We start from the raw sequence: 18,644 nt of genomic DNA on the forward strand, positions 1-18,644 counted from the left end.
TATCACCAGGTGAAGGTTAAAGAAGGTGATATACCCAAGACGGCTTTCAGGACCAGATACGGACATTATGAGTTCGTAGACATGCCCTTTGGTGTGACAAATGCTCCAGCTACTTTCATGGATCTCATGAACAGGGTATTTAGAGAATACTTAGATAAGTTTGTCATCGTGTTCATCGACGACATTCTTATCTATTCCAAGACTCAGGAAGAACATACAGAGCACCTGAAGATAGTACTGAAGACCCTACAGCAGAACCAGTTATACGCCAAGTTCACGAAATGTGAATTCTGGCTCGATCAGGTATCCTTTCTGGGTCACATCATCTCCAGATATGGTATCATGGTAGACCCCAGTAAGATAAAGGTTGTGAGTAACTGGAAAAGACCTAAGAACGCTAGTGAAATCAGAAGTTTTCTGGGACTAACAGGCTATTACAGAAAATTTGTAGAGGATTTCTCCAGGATAGCCTCCCCACTGACAGCTCTCACCAGGAAGAACAGAAAATTTCAGTGGACAGAGGACTGTGAGAACAGCTTCATCGAACTAAAAAGAAGATTGACCAGTGCTCCCATTCTGACTCTGCCAGAAAACACAGACAGCTTTGATATTTACAGTGACGCCTCTAAATTGGGACTAGGAGCAGTACTGATGCAAGAAGGTAAGGTGATCGCCTATGCCTCCAGACAACTCAAGGACTATGAGAGGAACTACCCTACTCATGACCTTGAGCTTGCAGCAGTTGTGTTCGCCCTAAAAATTTGGAGACATTACTTGTATGGAGCTCAGTGAAGAGTGTATACAGATCATCAGAGTCTGAAGTACTTCTTCACTCAGAAGGATCTGAATATGCGACAGCGCAGATGGCTCGAGCTGGTCAAAGACTATGACATAGACATCCTCTACCACCCAGGAAAGGCCAATAAGGTGGCAGACGCACTTAGCAGGAAGTCCAGTGCTACCTTACTATCCCTAGCAGCCATGTCACCACCCCTACGAAAGGAGATTATAGATTTCGGTCTCGAACTCATAGTTGGACAACTCTCTACTATAACACTAGCATCTACCCTGCTTGGTGACATCCAGACAGCTCAGGATCAGGATCCTGAAATTCAGAAAATCAAGCAAGGGTTAGTAGAATCAGAAAGTGGAGAGTTCAGAGTATCTGATAGTGGGGTACTGTATTTTGGTGACAGACTATGCGTTCCGAATCAGGAGGAACTACGGAGAAAGATTCTAGACGAAGATCACAAGACTCCTTATGCGATGCATCCGGGTTCCACCAAGATGTACCAGGACCTAAAGAAACGCTTTTGGTGGCCTAGGATGAAAAGAGATGTCGCTAGATATGTCAGTACCTGTCTGACCTGTCAGAGGGTCAAGGCAGAACACCAGAGACCAGGAGGAGTTCTGCAGCCTATTCAAATTCCAGAATGGAAGTTGGAGGATATTTCCATGGATTTCATAGTGGGATTACCCAGAATCACGAATGGTTTTGATGTCATCTGGGTGATAGTCGACAAATTGACTAAATCAGCCCACTTCTTAGCTATCAAGATATCCTACTCCATAGAGCAGCTAGCTCAGTTGTATCTCAAGGAGATCGTCAGGCTACATGGAGTCCCACGGACCATCATTTCAGACAGAGACAATAGATTCACATCACACTTCTGGGAGTGTGTACAGTCAGCATTGGGCACTAAGTTAAAATTTAGCACAGCTTTTCATCCTCAGACAGATGGTCAGACGGAGCGAGTAAATCAAGTACTCGAAGATATGCTCCGAGCATGTGCCCTGGACTTCAAGGGGAGTTGGTGCAAATATCTGAGTTTAGCAGAATTTGCATACAACAATAGCTATCAGGTCACTATTGGCATGGCACCTTACGAGGCTCTCTACGGGCGAAGGTGCAGATCTCCAATCTGCTGGTATGAAAGTGGTGAACAGAAAGAGCTAGAACTCCAAACAGATCTAGTAGCAGATACCACAGCAGCTATATAGCAGATCCGCCAAAGGATAGAGACAGCACAGAGTCGCCAGAAAAGCTATGCTGATACACGGCACAGACCCTTAGAGTTCTCACACTACAAGAAAAAAGGCAAACAACAACGGTTTTTCACTGTTGTCGTAGCCCATTTTGAACTGTTGTTAAAGACCGTGTTGTTAAAAGGGGTGGCCAAAGACAACAGTTTTTAACCGTTGTCTTTGAAGGCAAAGACAACATTCTTACAACGGTGAAAAACTGTTGTCTTTTCCTTCAAAGACAACAGTTTTTCACCGTTGTCTTTGAGCGTATGCCTAGGCTCTTCAACAACAGTTTTGAACTGTCTACGACAACGACTAAAAAGCGTTGTCTTTTTTGCCAATGACATCGGTTTGACAACGGTTAAAAACCGTTGTCTTTTTAGCGAACAATGTTAAATAACATCAGTTTGTCACTATTGTCTTTTAACGCCATTGACAACAGTTTGACATATTTAAACTGATGTCTTTGGATACAATATACAATATTTTGACAATAAATAAAAAACTTATTAATCTTTTCCTACTCAACAGTTTATAAAAAACATCCAGTGCAAATTTCATCCAGTGTAAATTCCATTGATAAAAAACCTACATAATCAATATTTACAATGCAAATTTCATTAAAGTAACAAACATCATCATCCAAACATCATTAAAGTACCAAACATCAACATTCAAACATCACAAAAGTTTACACAGTCAAAAGTTTATATATATCACACATATATATAAAGTCCAAAATATCATGTTTTGTTGGAGCACGTCTTCTCTACCTGTGCATCTTCTAAACAGCCTGTGCATCTTCTAAACTGCAGCCTTTTCTGGTTTCTCCTCCCTCCTAGCTTCTCTTTTCTTCTCCTTTCACAGAAATGGGTCATTATCTTTTCCCTGAGGTAAATAGCATATGATTGCAAGTTAATTCATTTCCTAGGAGTAAATGGCATAAAAAATGGATCTCTTGGAAATTTCACACCTGACCTTATTACAGTTTTACAAAAACTCAAAGAGTAGTATGTCTTAAAAGACCAGCTATATGGCTTTACAAGTAACTCTTAAGTATGGTAAACCAAACCTATCAACTTTACATATACCAAAAAAAATTCTATCCAATTTGAAGTCTAGCGAAACTCCATCTACTATGGGTTCAACTGCTTTGTTAGCGAGATAATCCGCCAGCAACTTAGTGTTCAAAAATCAAGATAAGATAAGAATTCTAATGTAGAATATTAATTTCTTTCCCCCTTTTCCTTTTTCCTATCTTGTTAAACACAACCCGCAAGTTATTCTGTCTTGAGAATCAAACACAACCCACTAAACACCGCACTCAGATGTCTCTGATTTATGGAATTAGAGAGCTTAAGCTAACAATGGTTATCAAGACCACACATTCTTCATCTACTCACTTAGGTAATGCACAAATTATGAGAGATTTGTGAAAGTTTAATAGACAGGTCCGCATTTTCAATCTAAAATTTCTTTAGTAAATCAGCATAATTATTTAAATTAATCTAAAAATCGAAGACTTGCAGATCTACATATAGCATTTGCTTAATTAATAGCAAATTCAGGAAAATCTACTTGCATAAATGGCTTAGAGCAACAACCAGATTCTGGTTCTATCATCGAGCATCAAAAAAGCGTTATAGAATCTAGCTAAATTAGACATGAAAAATCAAGTGAGCATAGTCTATGTATCACGCATTAGCTGATTAATAAAAATGATTTGCATGAATGAAGCAGCGAACCTCATATATCTCGGCAAGACCCTTCTTACTCTTATTTTCATCTTGTTAAAAAGTCCATTATGACATTGTTCCCACTTAGACGTGTTCAATTTATATATCTTAATGTTGCCAAATTTAGACAGAACAAGAAAATTACCATCTCTTTGGTCTCCTTAGGGGGTTTAGATGGCAAGATAGATGCTCTTTCAACGTCATCAAAATGACCCTGGAAGCAATCATAAACTTGAATTAGATTGTCTGATGATGGCACAAAAATAGTATCCACAATCCTGGAACTGACACTGATTGACTAGACTTAAACTGAATCTTTTATTATTAATTTAAAAATAAAGATGAACGCAGACTAGGTATGCACAATGACCGGTTAGCCAGATTGGATAGTTCATCTGCTAAGAAAATTACCATCAACAGAGGATAAATACTTTTGTAAACGAAAGTCCAAGAATAAAAGGTTGTAAAGATAATTACATAACACTTCTGTTAGATAAAAAAAATAGAAATTAATTCCATAAGTTTGCCTAAACATAATGCTAGAGCACCGAGAAATGCACTTCCTAAATGTTGTTAAATTGTAAAATGAGTGATTTCAGCAAATAAACCTACTCCTGACAAACTATATGTATTATCACACATTTTCAGTAAAAATCTTACAACAACTAGCACATTTAATTGCTCTGCTTGCACTATTGTACAGTCACAAAGAACATTCTTCATCAGGCTGAAATCTAACTTTAGAATATCTTAATCATTTTATTAAGGACTGAAGAGTGAAGAGCATTAGTTGATCATTAAAGAGAAGTGATAACAATTTCATTCTGCTCTTTTTTTTAGGCAATTATGCAATCCTGTGAACTGTAGTCATATAAAATTTTGGTTTTTCTTATTGGCAGGAAGATGTGAAGTTGATGCATGACATGGGCCTGGATGCCTACAGATTCTCTATCTCCTGGAGCAGAGTCATTCCTAGTCGGCATTCACCTTGCAATAATTTATTTTCCTGACCAAATAGTTTAAGCATTACATGATTCTAATTGGTGCCATGTTGCAGATGGTAGAGGGCCAGTTAATCCAGAAGGGGTGCAGTATTATAATAACTTGATCAATGAACTCAAGAAATATGGTACAATTAGAATAGTGGTCATACCTTAACAATTTTCAGTCACAATTTTACCAAACTGTGTTTGGCCGGCAGGAATTGAACCTCATGTCACTCTTCTTCACTTTAACCTCCCCCAATCTTTGGAAGATGAATATTCTGGACTCTTGAGCCCAAAGATTGTGTACATTTCTACTACAGCCCTTTCATTTGCATCTCCTCAAATAATGTCTAAGATAGTGTCCATTGTGATGCAGAGAGGACTTCACTGCTTATGTTGATGTGTGCTTTAGAGAGTTTGGGGATAGAGTGAAATACTGGATCACTGTCATTGAGCCAAACATTGAACCCATCCTTGGCCATGATCTGGGAATATTTCCACCAAATCACTACTCTTCCTCCTTGGTCTCTTCCCTTGGCCTCAATTGCAGCAAAGGGAATTCATCTGTTGAACCATATGTAGCTGGTCATAACCTTTTGCTTTCCCATGCATCAGCAGTCTCCCTATATAGAAAGAAATATCAGGTTTCAGCATTAGTTTCTCTTTTAATTGAATGATCTAAATGTTATTCAGGGTGTTATCTAAAATAGAGTGTTGTTCTTGTGCAAAAACCAAATCAAGGGGGATATATTGGAATTACCTTACTAGGGATCTGGTTTGAGCCAGCTACAAGATTACCAGATGATATAGCAGCAGTTAATAGAGCACTCGATTTTCTAATAGGCTGGTGAGTAAAGAAAACAATACACTGAAATCTTTGTTTTTGTTCTGACTAGTGACATCAAAAATTATTTTCTCTAGTCTAAGATAATACTGATGCACAATAATGCCATTACTTCCAAAAAGACATCATTGTTTGGAGAAAAAGAACACTAATAAAATGGCAATTCATAAGAGTTAGGCAACTGATAAAACTTATAAACGTGTAATATAAAGTCAAGATTCAAGAATGTGAAAATGAGTAGAACAATAAAAAGAGATGCACGAGCAAATATTTGCTCATGATAAAAAGCATAGAGCATGAACCAACCAAGGTATATGTTCCATAACCTTTTTAAGTGAAAGGGGCACTATCTATTCATCTCCATTTGGCTCATGGGCATCAAACAAATTCCTTTTATGGCATCAACCAAAATTTACTTCATAATCGCAAATAACCAGCAAAAAAGAGGTCATTTTTAAATATTTTATATGACTAACATAACCAACTCACATCTTTTAGATATCTAGGCAATTAAAGAATGACAAAGGACAAAGCATAAGACAAAAAAAAAAAAGAAGCAATAAGAGAAAGAACCTTCTCTAACTATTTAAAGTCATCTTCCACTGAACTTGCAACATTATGTACATTGTAATCAATCCATCAAACATGGTTCCCTGTTAATATCACATGTATCATAACATGATACATGGTATCCACATAAACTCCTGGTCACTAAGTATCAAAAGAAAAACTTACTTGATCTATGACAAGGACTGAGAGATCTATCATGATTTGAACAAGTTCCTTCACTGATTCTACAACCTTTAACAAAAATTATCCATAAAGTCCTGAAACATTTAGATGATACTAATACGCATAGCCATTGAACCTCATAACACCAACCCACAAATGAATAAGATGGATTTACTGACCCAGGCAATCCAAATGTTTCAAAATATGTTACCTGTATAATCTCCCTTTCCCTCTCTCTTGTCAATGCTTCATTTTACTTCAGTGTGGAAATTTGAACATCACTAAAACCCTGCAAAAAGGGTCAAAACCAAAGAAAAAAAGATCAGAATAGAAATGCAAAAGCACCCAAGATCTTATAACATTTATCTTGGTTTCCAAAGAGAAAAAGCACACTTGGCCTTAATAGGACAAGATGTGTCCATAATTTAAACCACCTAAGCATGGTAAATTTAAGGAAAACGCTAATGCGTTTACAACTAAATCCATAGTAAGGCCGAACGGTTCTACAATCATTTTCCATCTTCTGCCCATTTTTGGAAGCATTTAACTTAAAAGTGAAGATGTGAAATAGCATGCCGTAGGCAAATTTATTTTCTCCAAGTAAAATAATTCTAAATCTAGTAGAGAAGTTCATGCCGGTCTTTAATCTAGCGAGAATATAATGCAACAAAATGTTAGGGACTCCAGAAGTAATTTCATCATGGAGAAATGGTCTCGATATTTGATGCCAGCACCAAAATTCTAATCAATTTTTGACAAGTAGGTGTTGGATTGCAAGAGTACATTGCTAAGTCATCAGGAAATCATTATAATCAACTTCAAGCCACAAAAACAAAAGAACAGAAATGGCTTAGCACAAAAACTTGAGCTTCATATCGAACAGCAAGAGATAGGAAGATACCTCATCGAGATCCAAAGTCCCCTCAGAAACTATACTGACGCTAGTTACAGCTGAATCGTGCACATGACCATGATGATGATCCCTATGGTGGCGAGGAGGAGGCGCTGGTGAGAAGGAGGCAATAAAGATGGCTGAAAGTCGAGGCGACGAGGAGGAGGCGGTGAAGATGGCTGAAAGTAGAGGCCGCGAGGAGGAGGTGGCGAGGTCAAAAGTTGAGGCGACGAAGAGGGCGGCGAGGAAGGAGGCAGCGAAGAGGGTGGTGAGGAGGGAGGCGGCGAAGAGGGAGGCGGCGAAGAGGGCGGTGAGGAGGGAGGCGGCGAAGAAGGCGGTGAAGAGGGTGGTGAGGAGGGAGGCGGCGAAGAGGGTGGTGAGGAGGGAGGCGGCGAAGAGTAGGGTTTTGGGAAAGAGATAGAAAAAAATAAGGCGTAAAACAGACAAATGACGAAGGAGAAAAAGTGGCGAAAGAAAAAACAATCACATTCAACAACACTTAATAGATAACAGTTTTTAAAAATCGTTGTCGTAATCCCAAAAAAGCGCACATAGACAACAGTTTTAAAAAACTGTTGTTGTACCCTTTAAAAACCATTGTCGTATAACCAAAAAAACATAAATAGACAACGGTTTTTAAAAACCGTTGTCATAGGCCAAAAAAATTACTAAAAGACAACAGTTTTTGTTAAAACCGTTGTTAAAAGGTAAAAAGACAACGGTTTGGTATAAAACCGTTGTCGTTTGAGTGTTGTTGAATGGCGTTTTTCTTGTAGTGTCAGTTGGGGATACAGTATTCCTCAGAGTGGCTCCTATGAAGGGAGTAATGCGTTTTGGGAAGAAGGGCAAACTAAGTCCCAGATATGTGGGATCATACCTTATCACTAGAAGAGTTGGCCAGGTATCATATGAGTTAGAGCTACCCCAGGAGATGTCAGCTATCCACAACGTATTTCATGTCTCTATGCTAAAGAAGCATATCCCAGATGCCACCCAGGTGATTGAGCCCCAGTTGGTACAAGTCCGCGAAGACCTCAGCTATGACAGTCAGCCTATTCAGATAGTAGACCGAGCAGTTAAGAAATTGTGGAATAAGGAAGTACCATTAGTAAAAGTCATTTGGCAAATTCACACAGCAGCAGAGGCAACTTGGGAGACAGAAGCCAGTATGAGACAAAAGTACCTAGAGTTATTCTAAGTTCGAGGATGAACTTTTTATAAGGTATGGGGGATTGTAACGCCCGAAAATTTCCAAATAAATTATTAGAAATATTCTACTATTTTTCTGGAATTTTAGAATATTTCTATGAAATATTTAGAGTAGCGGAAGTAGCAAAAATAAATAGAAACGAAAAATAGCCTAAGCGAGAATTGAACCCGCAACCTATGGACCCAGTGTCTTATAGAGAACTTTAGTAACCAGGAGGCCCCAGCAGGGGTGTGCTGAAAGAAGAGGGAAGCAATTATATTTAAGTTTAAGTTGGCCGAATAAACCACTTAATATAAATAGGGAAATAATTAAGTGAGGTTTATTTTTGGATCGGGATTTCTTCCTCTCCTCACCCTCACGCCGTCTCTCTCTCTCTCTCTCTTTCTCTCTCTCTCTTCCGCACCCTCTTGGCCACCAAGTTCCAAGAGACCTAGGGTTCCATCCTTAGGGTCGTAGGAACACCTCCCGGCAACAACTCCGGCACGAGGACGCTCTTCTCCGCGAGAGGAACACGTAGACGCAAGGAGATCGTCAAAAAGATCTTCTTCACTGGAAAACTAGCGACTAGAATCGTAAGAAAACTAGCGCAGGAGGTAAGAAACCCCTCACCTGCAGTATAAGTAGTTATTCGTATGTTTTTATGCATTAGTTTAGTTGTATGCAGATTTTCAGTACGTAGGGTGTGATCTAGTGCACACCACGTGTTTGATAAAATGTTTAGCTCAGTAGAATGCTACAATAGGCATTTTAATAGCTCAGTAAATGCGGTAGAAGCATTTGAATAGCACATTTAGTCTTGCTTCAGTTTTATGGGACTACGGCCCAATGGGTGGGCTCCCATAGTCGCATCTAGGTTCAGATAACCTAGTTCTAGGTTCAGATAACCTAGTAAAGCAAAATAAGATAATTCAGATATGAAACAGTATTTTACTTTTATCAGTGGCACTGTACTGGACTAGATGTCCTTGGGTTGGGCTCTCATAGTCGTCCCTAGGTTTAGATAACCTAGTAAACCCTACTAGATTCGGGATTTGCTACCTCGGGTCTAGTTAGGGATGCGCGCATAGCAAGTACAGTTGCCTGGCCCATCAGCAGCATGATTAATATTTTCATCTATTTATGATAAATAGCTTTCAAAGAACTCACAATCAGTTATGTGAACATGATTTAAATTCAGCATTAGCTTAGTTCAGTTCAGCTCAGTTATGTTCCAGTTTAGCTCTTTCTTAATGATATTCCATGATTAGTTCTGATGACATGTTTTGGTATTCATGTTAGTAATTTCAGTATGCCATGCTTTAACATGTTCAGCATATGTTTTAAATAGCATTCTTTAAAAAGCATGTTTTCATCGTGTGCATGTTTTTGTGAGGTAGATGTTTTCTTACTAAGCTCCCAAGCTTACAGATACTTCTTTTCCTTATACTGCAGATAAAGGTAAAGGAAAGATGGATTAGCGGAGGCTGGAGGACAATGCTACCAAATGTGTGTGAAAGAGGAACTTTGAATGAAGATTTTTGGGAACTAGCTCACCTTAAAACTTAGCATTTCTGTTATGTTATTCCTTTTTGCACTTTAGTTATTTAAGTGTCTTGACTTATGAAAGTTATGCATAGATTGTTAGTTGACGTGACATTAGATAGCTAATCATGAGTAATAACATGCCTAATAGTAGTGTGGTGGTTGTAGTTGAGTTACTTAAGATCCTGTACAAGATCGGGACTGATTTCTACAGAAATCAGAGACCCAATCGATCAGCCGATCGATTGAGCAGCCCTCAATTGATTAGCCGATCGATTAGAAGAAGTCCCTGTGTACAGAAGGCTAGTGAGTCGATTAGCTGATCGATTGGGAAGCCCCGATCGATCAGCCGATCGATCAAAATGCGATCTGTCGCGTACAGAGAGCTGATGAGTCGATCAGCTGATCGATCGACCATGGATCGATCAGTCGATCGATCGGGATTTAATTCCTGCAAACAGAGAGCCTCTGAATCGATCATCGGATCGATTGGCCTGACTGGATCGATTAGCCGATCGATCCAGACTTGACTCCGCGTACAGTAGCAAGTTGAATCGATCAGTGGATCGATCAGCCAGCTCCAATCGATCAGCCGATCGATTGGAATATCTGATTTCAGCCAAAAGTACCAAAAATTTAGTTTTTGACCAAATAGGAAGTTAAGTTCCCTTCTTTGGCATATGTATGACTTTAGCAATGTATCTTGAATGTAAATCTCAGATGTTATGGTAGGCAGCATAGAGTTTTAATTAGTTCAGTCTTTTTCTTTTCCGCATAAGAATAGTTAGCATAATGTAACCCCCGACCTCGCAGCCTAGCCTGAAGGAGGCGGGTCGTTACACGATTGGTCTTACCTCCAATTGATTGTCATGTAAAATCGACCGTTCAAAACCTGCAGAATGATTTTTTGCCTAGTCAATCAATTGGTGAGTCATACAAATCGATTAGTTAGCCTCTAATCAATTGCCCCAATCGATTATGAGGTCTTCTATTCTCACACAAAAATACCTCCAATCGATTAACTTGATATATTGCTTTAGCTCCTAATCGATTGCCCATATTGATTCCAGGCCTTTCAACTTACAGAGAGAACATTGCCTAATTGAATGCCATAATCGATTGGCATTACTAGGATTCATTGCTTCAATCAATTCTAGCTCCTTTATTTTCACAAATCAACCTCCACCAATCGATTGGCGCTACTTCAATCAATTTGGTCAATTGATTTAAGTAACAAAACTCAAAATTTTGGGTTTAAAGTTTGCTAATCGATTGGTTACCCTAAATTCAGCCTTTCCAAGGCTGAATTCACGTTTTACTTGGTACTCTGCCCAACATCCAGTCATCCGTGATCTGTTGGAACTTCCCATTGCCTAGCATCCAGTGAACCTTGACCTGCTAAAGCTTCCTCACCAAGTATCCGGTCCTTCTTAATCTACTTGGACTTTTTCCTCTCCAACCTTCCTATTGGACCTTCAATCACCAAGTGTCCAATCATCCACAACTCACTTGGACTTTTCCCTTGTCTAGCTATACTAAGACTTTCATTGCTTAGTTCTCAACTAGATTTTTCACTGCCTAGTCTTAACTAGGTCTTCCACTATTTAGTTCTGCTAGGACTTCCATTTGCCTAGTTTCCAACTAGATTTTTCACTGCCTAGTCTTGCTAGTGATGGTCCCGGTGTGGCTGGCAAGAGGGGGTGAATTGTCTGAAATAGAAGTTAACCTTTCTTGATCTTTGGGCTTTAGTAAATACACACTTAATTAAAGTAAAATGAAATACATAAAAAGAAATATGAGATAACCATATTTACTTGGTTTGCAGTCAAAAGAATCTTACTCCAAGGCAATGACAACTCACTAAGATCTCCTTCTACGAGTGAATCCTCAGAGGTAGAGAAGCTTCGTACAAACGTTGAAAGCGTAAATTAAAACACAAAATTTGAAATAAGATTACAAAAAGTGTGATGTTTGAACTCCTACGGCCGTGACTCTATTTATAGCCCACTAGTCTAAATAGACATTTCAATGATGTGGCATTTTTGGGTGCCTGGACCTGATTTAGGCGCCCCCATCGGTGTAAGTTTATCAGCTTTGCAATGGTTTGGAGATAAAATTTTATCCTTACCCAGGCGCCTGGACTAATCTAGGCACCTAGAGTGTTGTTGATGTGGACCCAAGACCTATCCATGCTGCAATGGCTCGAAGAGGCACCCTGATCATTACCAGGGTGGTCTGAGTGCCCTAATCAGTTCCAGGGTGGTTTGAGTGCCCGGGCCTGACCCGGGCGTCTGGAGTCTAAGCACTTGGACTTAGTTCAAGTGCCTAGACAAGTCAACTTTGTGTTGACTTGTTTGGCTATTACTTTGGTCGCTTGGGTAATTCTCAAGTCATCTAGAGTTGATCTCACATAAACCTAACTTTAGCTTTCTCCTTGAGCAAACTTCTGCTCCAGCTTCTCGTCTCTCAGAAGCGTCACGCGCATCCTTCTCATCCGCTGGTGTACTCTTCCACAGCACCTCATCCCTTGGATGCATAAAGTCTGTTGACTCGCTTCCCGTGTCATCCTTCTAGCTAGCTGCGTCTTCCCCTCGACTTCTTATGTTCCTAAGTTCCTACACACTTAGACACAAGGATCAAATATAGCAAGATCTAACTTAACTTGGTTGACCACATCAAAACTCAACTGGAGTACTTATAGCTAGGACTTCCATTATATAATTCTCAACTAGATCTTCCACTCACTACAACAAAAATGTTAAACGACAACACCACAAAGACAACGGTTTTAGAAGAAACTGTTGTAAATTTGGTAAAAGACAACGGTTTTAGATAAAACCGTTGTCTTTGAGCTCCCATAAAATACAAAAGACAACGGTTTTGTGAAAACCGTTGTCGTGGAGCAATATTTTTTTAAATCAACAACGCATTTTACAACGGTTATCTAAAATCGTTGTCTTTAAGCACTTTTTTAGGTGATACGACAACAGTTTTGTAAACCGTTGTCTTTTACTTTATTCTTTCGGTGTTTTTCCCTCTCTGTGAAAAATTTTTGGCGTCGTGTTTTCCGCCTTAGCCTTCCTGAACCCCTCTTATCCATTTTTATTTCCCTCTCTCCATACGATCTCTTCACGCTCCTGCTACCGAAAACCTAAGCATCTTCATTCAACCCCTCTCCGGCGAACCCCTCTCCACAAATTTTTAAGTGGAGAGGAGGTGGAGGAAGGTGATGAGTTTGTTCACCGGAACATGCGCCAATGACGAGAACTCGCCGAACCTTGTTTGCTAGCTTGACTGCGTCTAGTGCATGGTCGATGCTCTCTCTTTTATCCGGTGGAAGTGTCATCAGGTTAATGTCTCCCTTCACCTCTTTCCTCTGCTTACTCATTAGGGTTTCATCTTACCTGCTTCTTGATGAGGATGTTGTCGTTGAGATCTCCGAACATGAACTCGTCATCATTGTGGAGGAGTTTGGGTGAGGGGGACGAACCGAAGCCAATCCCCAAGGGGAAAACCAAATCTCCGGAGCAAATCTTCCCGGTCATCTCGCCGTCGAGTGCATTCTTGATTTGTTCGCCCCCCAGTTTTCAGGGCTGCGTTAGTTGAGCACTGTACGGCAGATCGAGATGTGGATTTCCTGGGCGACGCGGATGCGGGTCTCCTTCGGAGCTTTCTTCCTTTGGCTCGTCACTTTGGTCTACTTCACTCAGGTTCCCTTCCTTTGGCTCTTATTTCCGACCTTGTAGAGTAGGGCTTCTTTGTCGATTCATTCTTGTACCTGCCTTTTTGGTAGTTTTCATTGATCTTATTTCTCTATAAAAGATGTAATTTCGATCGTCATTTTTATATACTTTGGCAGGGTTTCAGATCCTTTGTGTGGACTGCAATTTCTTACCAGATGAAAGACATACTGAAGTTATCCCCGTCTTCATCACAGTTTCTAGTTTCTGTTGCTCATTCTCCATGGAGTATCAAACCAATTTATGGGTAACCACTTAACCGTCTTGTGTTTGGTGCACTTAACCTTCTTGGGTTGGGGGGTTTGATGGATCTTATTGCCTGTTGCGTGCGTTGTGATTGGTACTTCAACACTTACGGACAAATGATCTGCATTTTATGTTAGCAATCACAATATGTAGCCAATTTATCTTATAAAATTGTTTTAAATCTGACGCAATTCTAATTCATGACTCTTTTGTTGTTGATGTGCATGTTATCATGAGCTTGCTAACGGTTAAATTATACTAACTCGACGTGTTTATTTCTTTTGGAACACTAAACTTTAAATGACTTGGTCTTTGTATATTTTCTCATAATAGATACACATAGCTGGACTCACAAGAACATTTGGGCATTATGTGTGAGATCATACTGTTTCTGATATTGATGCATGAAGGTGCATAACTTGTTGAGCAACACAAGGCAAATATGTCAGTATAAATTTCTTAAAACATAATATTTCATATCAAATTGTTTCCATATTTGTGATGCTGCTAAATGCATTTCTATTACTTACATTTGCATTGCTCGTATGAATTAGCTTATCCACCCAAATCAAAGAATAAAGGAAAACAAATGTCAAACACGATTGTTCTCATGGTGATAATTATTTTTTCTTGTTGAACTCACACAGGATATTACTCTTGGTGTTTCCCTTGGTTCAGCAACCCAGATCTCCATGTTTGTTGTAAGGATTTAATTTGATGTAGCTTTGAAATGAAATGTTGTGTATATGTTAAAGAATAGCTTACAATGTACTAATTTGCCCTTTTAAGGTTCCATTATGTGTTATGGTGGCTTGGATAACGGGAATCAAGATGGATCTTGATCTTAATCTGTTAGAAACTGGCTCATTGATCATGGCAATACTAGTAATAGCATTCACGTTACAGGTAACTCATTGGGGTATGCTTGTTAGTTACACTAACTTCTGTTGTTGTTTTTCAGTTATTTTGAAATGCTAGGATTCAACCAAAATTCTTCCTGCAAGACTCAACTAATGGTACTTTTACAGGATGGAACTTCACATTACTTAAAGGGGCTTGTTCCCTTGCTGTGCTACTTGGCAATTGGTGCATGCTTCTTTGTTTTCAAATCCCCACTTGAGTAAGTCTCAAAAAAATTAAGTCTCCTCCTTAAGTGCATCTTTTTCATCATTATGGTTCAAATTTATGAACTCTGATATAAATTTAACTGACGAATACATGAAGGCATCAGCCAACAAGTTCCATAACCAGAACAGCTGTAGTGATTGTGGCCTAGCTAATAGCTAGTAAAAAATGGTAAAATATTCTTCATAATTACCCATTAATTTCCTACTTGTTGGCTTTACTCTTGAATTCAGCACGTACTTGCTTGCAGAGTAGGAGCTGGCGAATTGCTGCTTCAACCAAACCATATTCCCCTGAACAAATTGAGTCTTACAATAACTTTTTACATATACTTTTAATTTGAGTTTTGCTTAGTTGCTTTCGTTTACCTCATGACAGGTGATGCTGAGACGGTTTTGTCCTCGTAAGACTACTCTACTGTTTGTTATACGAGATAAAACAAGGGTGAATATTTTCATATGTGCATTTTTCAGCTTCCGTATTGGAGACTCCTAATCTAATGAAAATGAGTATTCATGTGCATTTTTAAAACAACGATTTTTAAAAACGAAAGCAACATATGGTATAGGTCACGAATATTTTCACTTGTGACGAGTTGAAATGATATCAGCTGGTTCTAACAGTTATACTGATCCATAAAATTGGTATAGTTAGCACAATTTGGTTTATGCCAATGTTAGTTCAGATCTTATTATAGGTTTGTAAAGGTTATATGAAAATGATTCACATGGTATAGGCCATCAACTAGCTGGTAAAATCAGTCTTGTTCAAAGTTTTGGACCATGGTCACTCTGGCTTGTTATGCCCAAAGAGAGTAGCACAAACAACACCACTAAATTAGAAGTTGAAGCTTAACTAAATATACCAAACTTGATTTCCTCTTGTTAGAGTCAAGTTTATTATGTTCTAGTGTACAATTTTGTTCATACTACTGTGGCTTTAGTTTTGCTGATAGTTTCATGCTATGTGATGGCCTTATTTCAGTCACAATTGAATGAGGCTATTTTAAGAGAGGATTATGGAGAAGCTGCAAAGCTGAAGTTGGCCATAACTGGTGCTACGAAAAGGATATTGTTGGAGCAGCATTGACTATTATGAATGTATGAAACTTGTCTTATACACTTATTGTATTTAATTTATATTCTAAGCACTCTTGTTGCCATAGAGAGCTATAGAGGAAGAGCGATACATCGATGCAACTTTCATTCGTGATCATGTTGGGGCAGGACTGGTCAGTTTATTGGAATTAACTTGTTGCCAATTCTTACATCATCTCCATTAAGCTATGCTTGTCCCAATTTTTTGGTTTCAGCTACATGAAGCTATTCACTCCATTGAGCTTTATTCATTTTGCTATATGCAAGGCTATAACAATGGTTGCCAATTCTTATATATTGATTGAAAAAAATTCTTCAAATATTGAACGCATACAGAAACTTAAAGCAATGTTCAGAAAGGGTGCATGCGACTTAAATACTGATGAAAAAGGTAGTTGCTCAGTATACTGCTTTGTGGTTTTTATGCAAACTGCACATCCTCAAGCTTTGAGATCTTACTAGAGTGTTGCTGCTGTAATGTTGAGACATAAGGTACATGACTTCCTCTATGATTCCTTCTTTCTGTTGCTGCTGTTAGCTATTCGATCTAGCTGCTTTCACATAATACATGGTTTAAGATATAATGTCAAGTTTATATATTCATCAACTTTTTTCATGCTCACTTGCTTGACTACTCATGAAAATGTGAAGCGACAACGTTTCTCGTGCTTATTTGGCCATTCTTTTACTTAAACATTTCTAAAGGTCCAGATTTATGTACGTACTTCACAATTTGGTTTCTACTGTACAAAAGATGCAAAGCTGCAAGAAGTTTATAATTATTTATACATGTTGATAAGTTTTCTACTTTTGGAGCTTGTTTGTTTCAATTATCAATTTAGTTTGTAGTGGTTTATTAGATTTATTCGTTTCAATTATCAGTTTGCAATGATTATCAGTTTATACATGCATGTTTATACTTTTTTCTATGGCTTTAATTATATTTTATTTTCAGAAAAGGGAGAAAGCTGGGTTTGCAAGCTAAGTCTATGAAATTCTGTATGCAGAAAATGGACCAGTACGTGAAGATTGTTGTGGTCTGATAAACTTAATTTTATGGTCTTATCTTTTGTGGTTATGGTCTGATAAACTAGTTGTGGTCATGTTTGGATAGCTTGTAGTAATTGTAGAAGTTTATAAATTTAAGTGAATGTACATATATGTTGTACCAGTTTTTGATTGAGACAAGATGTATAAAAGACAACTGAATGTATATATGTTGAAAATGGTTTTTGTGAATGTATATATGTTGTACCAGTTTGTGTGCAAAAGAATTATAATGTTTTATCTATTCGTGATGCATTTTCTAATCAACATAGACAACGATTTTTTAACCGTTGTGAAAAGTATTCAAAGACAATGATTTTAAACTAAATTTTGAATAAAGACAACAGTGTATTTGTTGTCAAAAGCATATCTGCGATCAAATTTTTGCAAAACTGGCAATTACAACGGTTTTATACTATTGCAGAACTGTTGTCTTTGGTATTAAAAGACAACACTTTAAATCCGTTGCATGACTGTTGTCTAATGTGGTCAAAGACAACGGTTTCAAACCGTTGTCTTTTACTGCACATTTAACAACAGTGTCAGTTACAACGGGTTTAAAGGGCCTATGACAACGGTTTTTAACCGTTGTCTTTTAATATTTTTGTTGTAGTGACTGCCTAGCCTAGCTAGAACTTCCATTGTCTAGTCTCGCTAGGACTTCTCATTATCTAACGTTCAGTTAGGACTTTCCATTGGCTTACCTCCAGTTAAGACTTTTTCCAATCAAGTATCTAGTCTTCTCTTTACCTACTTGACTTCTCTCTTACATATTATCAAACATAGAAACTCAAGTTTGAACTAATTCAAGGTTAGTCAAACTGATCAATCTTGATATGAGGACTATTGCCCCAATAAATCCTTCTTCCTCATTGGCTCCAGAAGCTGAGGATTCTTCTTGTTTCTGTATTAATTATCTCTCCCCCTCAATCCTTGAGGTGAATGTTTCTTCAATTTCATCCTCGAATGTCGAGCACTTCTCAACATCTGAATCCTCATATTCTCAATCCAAAGAGTCTCTCTCTTTTGATTTATTGTCACTTAACGTTGAGTTTCAATCTTCATGAAGGTTTATTAGTTTCGTCCACAAATCCTTTACGTCTTGATATTTGCCTATCTTACATAAAATGTTATTAGGTAAAATATTTTCTAATAATTTAATTACCTTGTCATTTGTCTCAAATTTTTAAACTTGGTCCTTAATCCATTTGCTTATTATTCAATCAATCTTGACCTGCCACGACTTCAGCATTGCTTAATTACATCCGATTTTTTTTTATCTATTTAGATTTTTCATCGCGTGCCTAACATCCAATCTTGCATGACCTATTAGGACTTTGACCATTGTCAAGTATATAGTCAATCGTAACTCACTTAAACTTCTTCACGGTTATGTATCTAGCCAACTTTACCTATTTAACCTTTTGCTCTCACGTCAAAAAT

The 18,644-nt window shown here is 38.3% G+C and overlaps 4 long non-coding RNA genes across 4 annotated transcripts; all 4 read left to right on the plus strand.

Moving 5' to 3' along the window:
• The first annotated feature begins 4,658 nt into the window (after positions 1–4,658).
• LOC122026254 lies at positions 4,659–5,036 on the plus strand. The gene is made up of 3 exons (XR_006124084.1): positions 4,659–4,736; positions 4,819–4,890; positions 4,963–5,036. It is a non-coding gene; the product is annotated as an uncharacterized LOC122026254 (long non-coding RNA).
• Positions 5,037–13,876: 8,840 nt separating this feature from the next.
• Positions 13,877–15,072, plus strand: LOC122028120. The gene is made up of 5 exons (XR_006124649.1): positions 13,877–13,933; positions 14,266–14,376; positions 14,580–14,633; positions 14,722–14,838; positions 14,961–15,072. It is a non-coding gene; the product is annotated as an uncharacterized LOC122028120 (long non-coding RNA).
• Positions 15,073–15,379: 307 nt separating this feature from the next.
• On the plus strand, positions 15,380–16,118 carry LOC122028102. Its single transcript, XR_006124641.1, has 2 exons — positions 15,380–15,501; positions 16,042–16,118. It is a non-coding gene; the product is annotated as an uncharacterized LOC122028102 (long non-coding RNA).
• A 1-nt stretch (position 16,119) lies between these two features.
• LOC122028103 lies at positions 16,120–17,165 on the plus strand. Its single transcript, XR_006124642.1, has 4 exons — positions 16,120–16,157; positions 16,223–16,288; positions 16,491–16,646; positions 17,110–17,165. It is a non-coding gene; the product is annotated as an uncharacterized LOC122028103 (long non-coding RNA).
• The last annotated feature ends 1,479 nt before the right edge of the window (positions 17,166–18,644 follow it).

Source organism: Zingiber officinale, chromosome 10A, assembly GCF_018446385.1.
Source record: "Zingiber officinale cultivar Zhangliang chromosome 10A, Zo_v1.1, whole genome shotgun sequence".
Taxonomy (NCBI): Eukaryota; Viridiplantae; Streptophyta; class Magnoliopsida; order Zingiberales; family Zingiberaceae; genus Zingiber; species Zingiber officinale.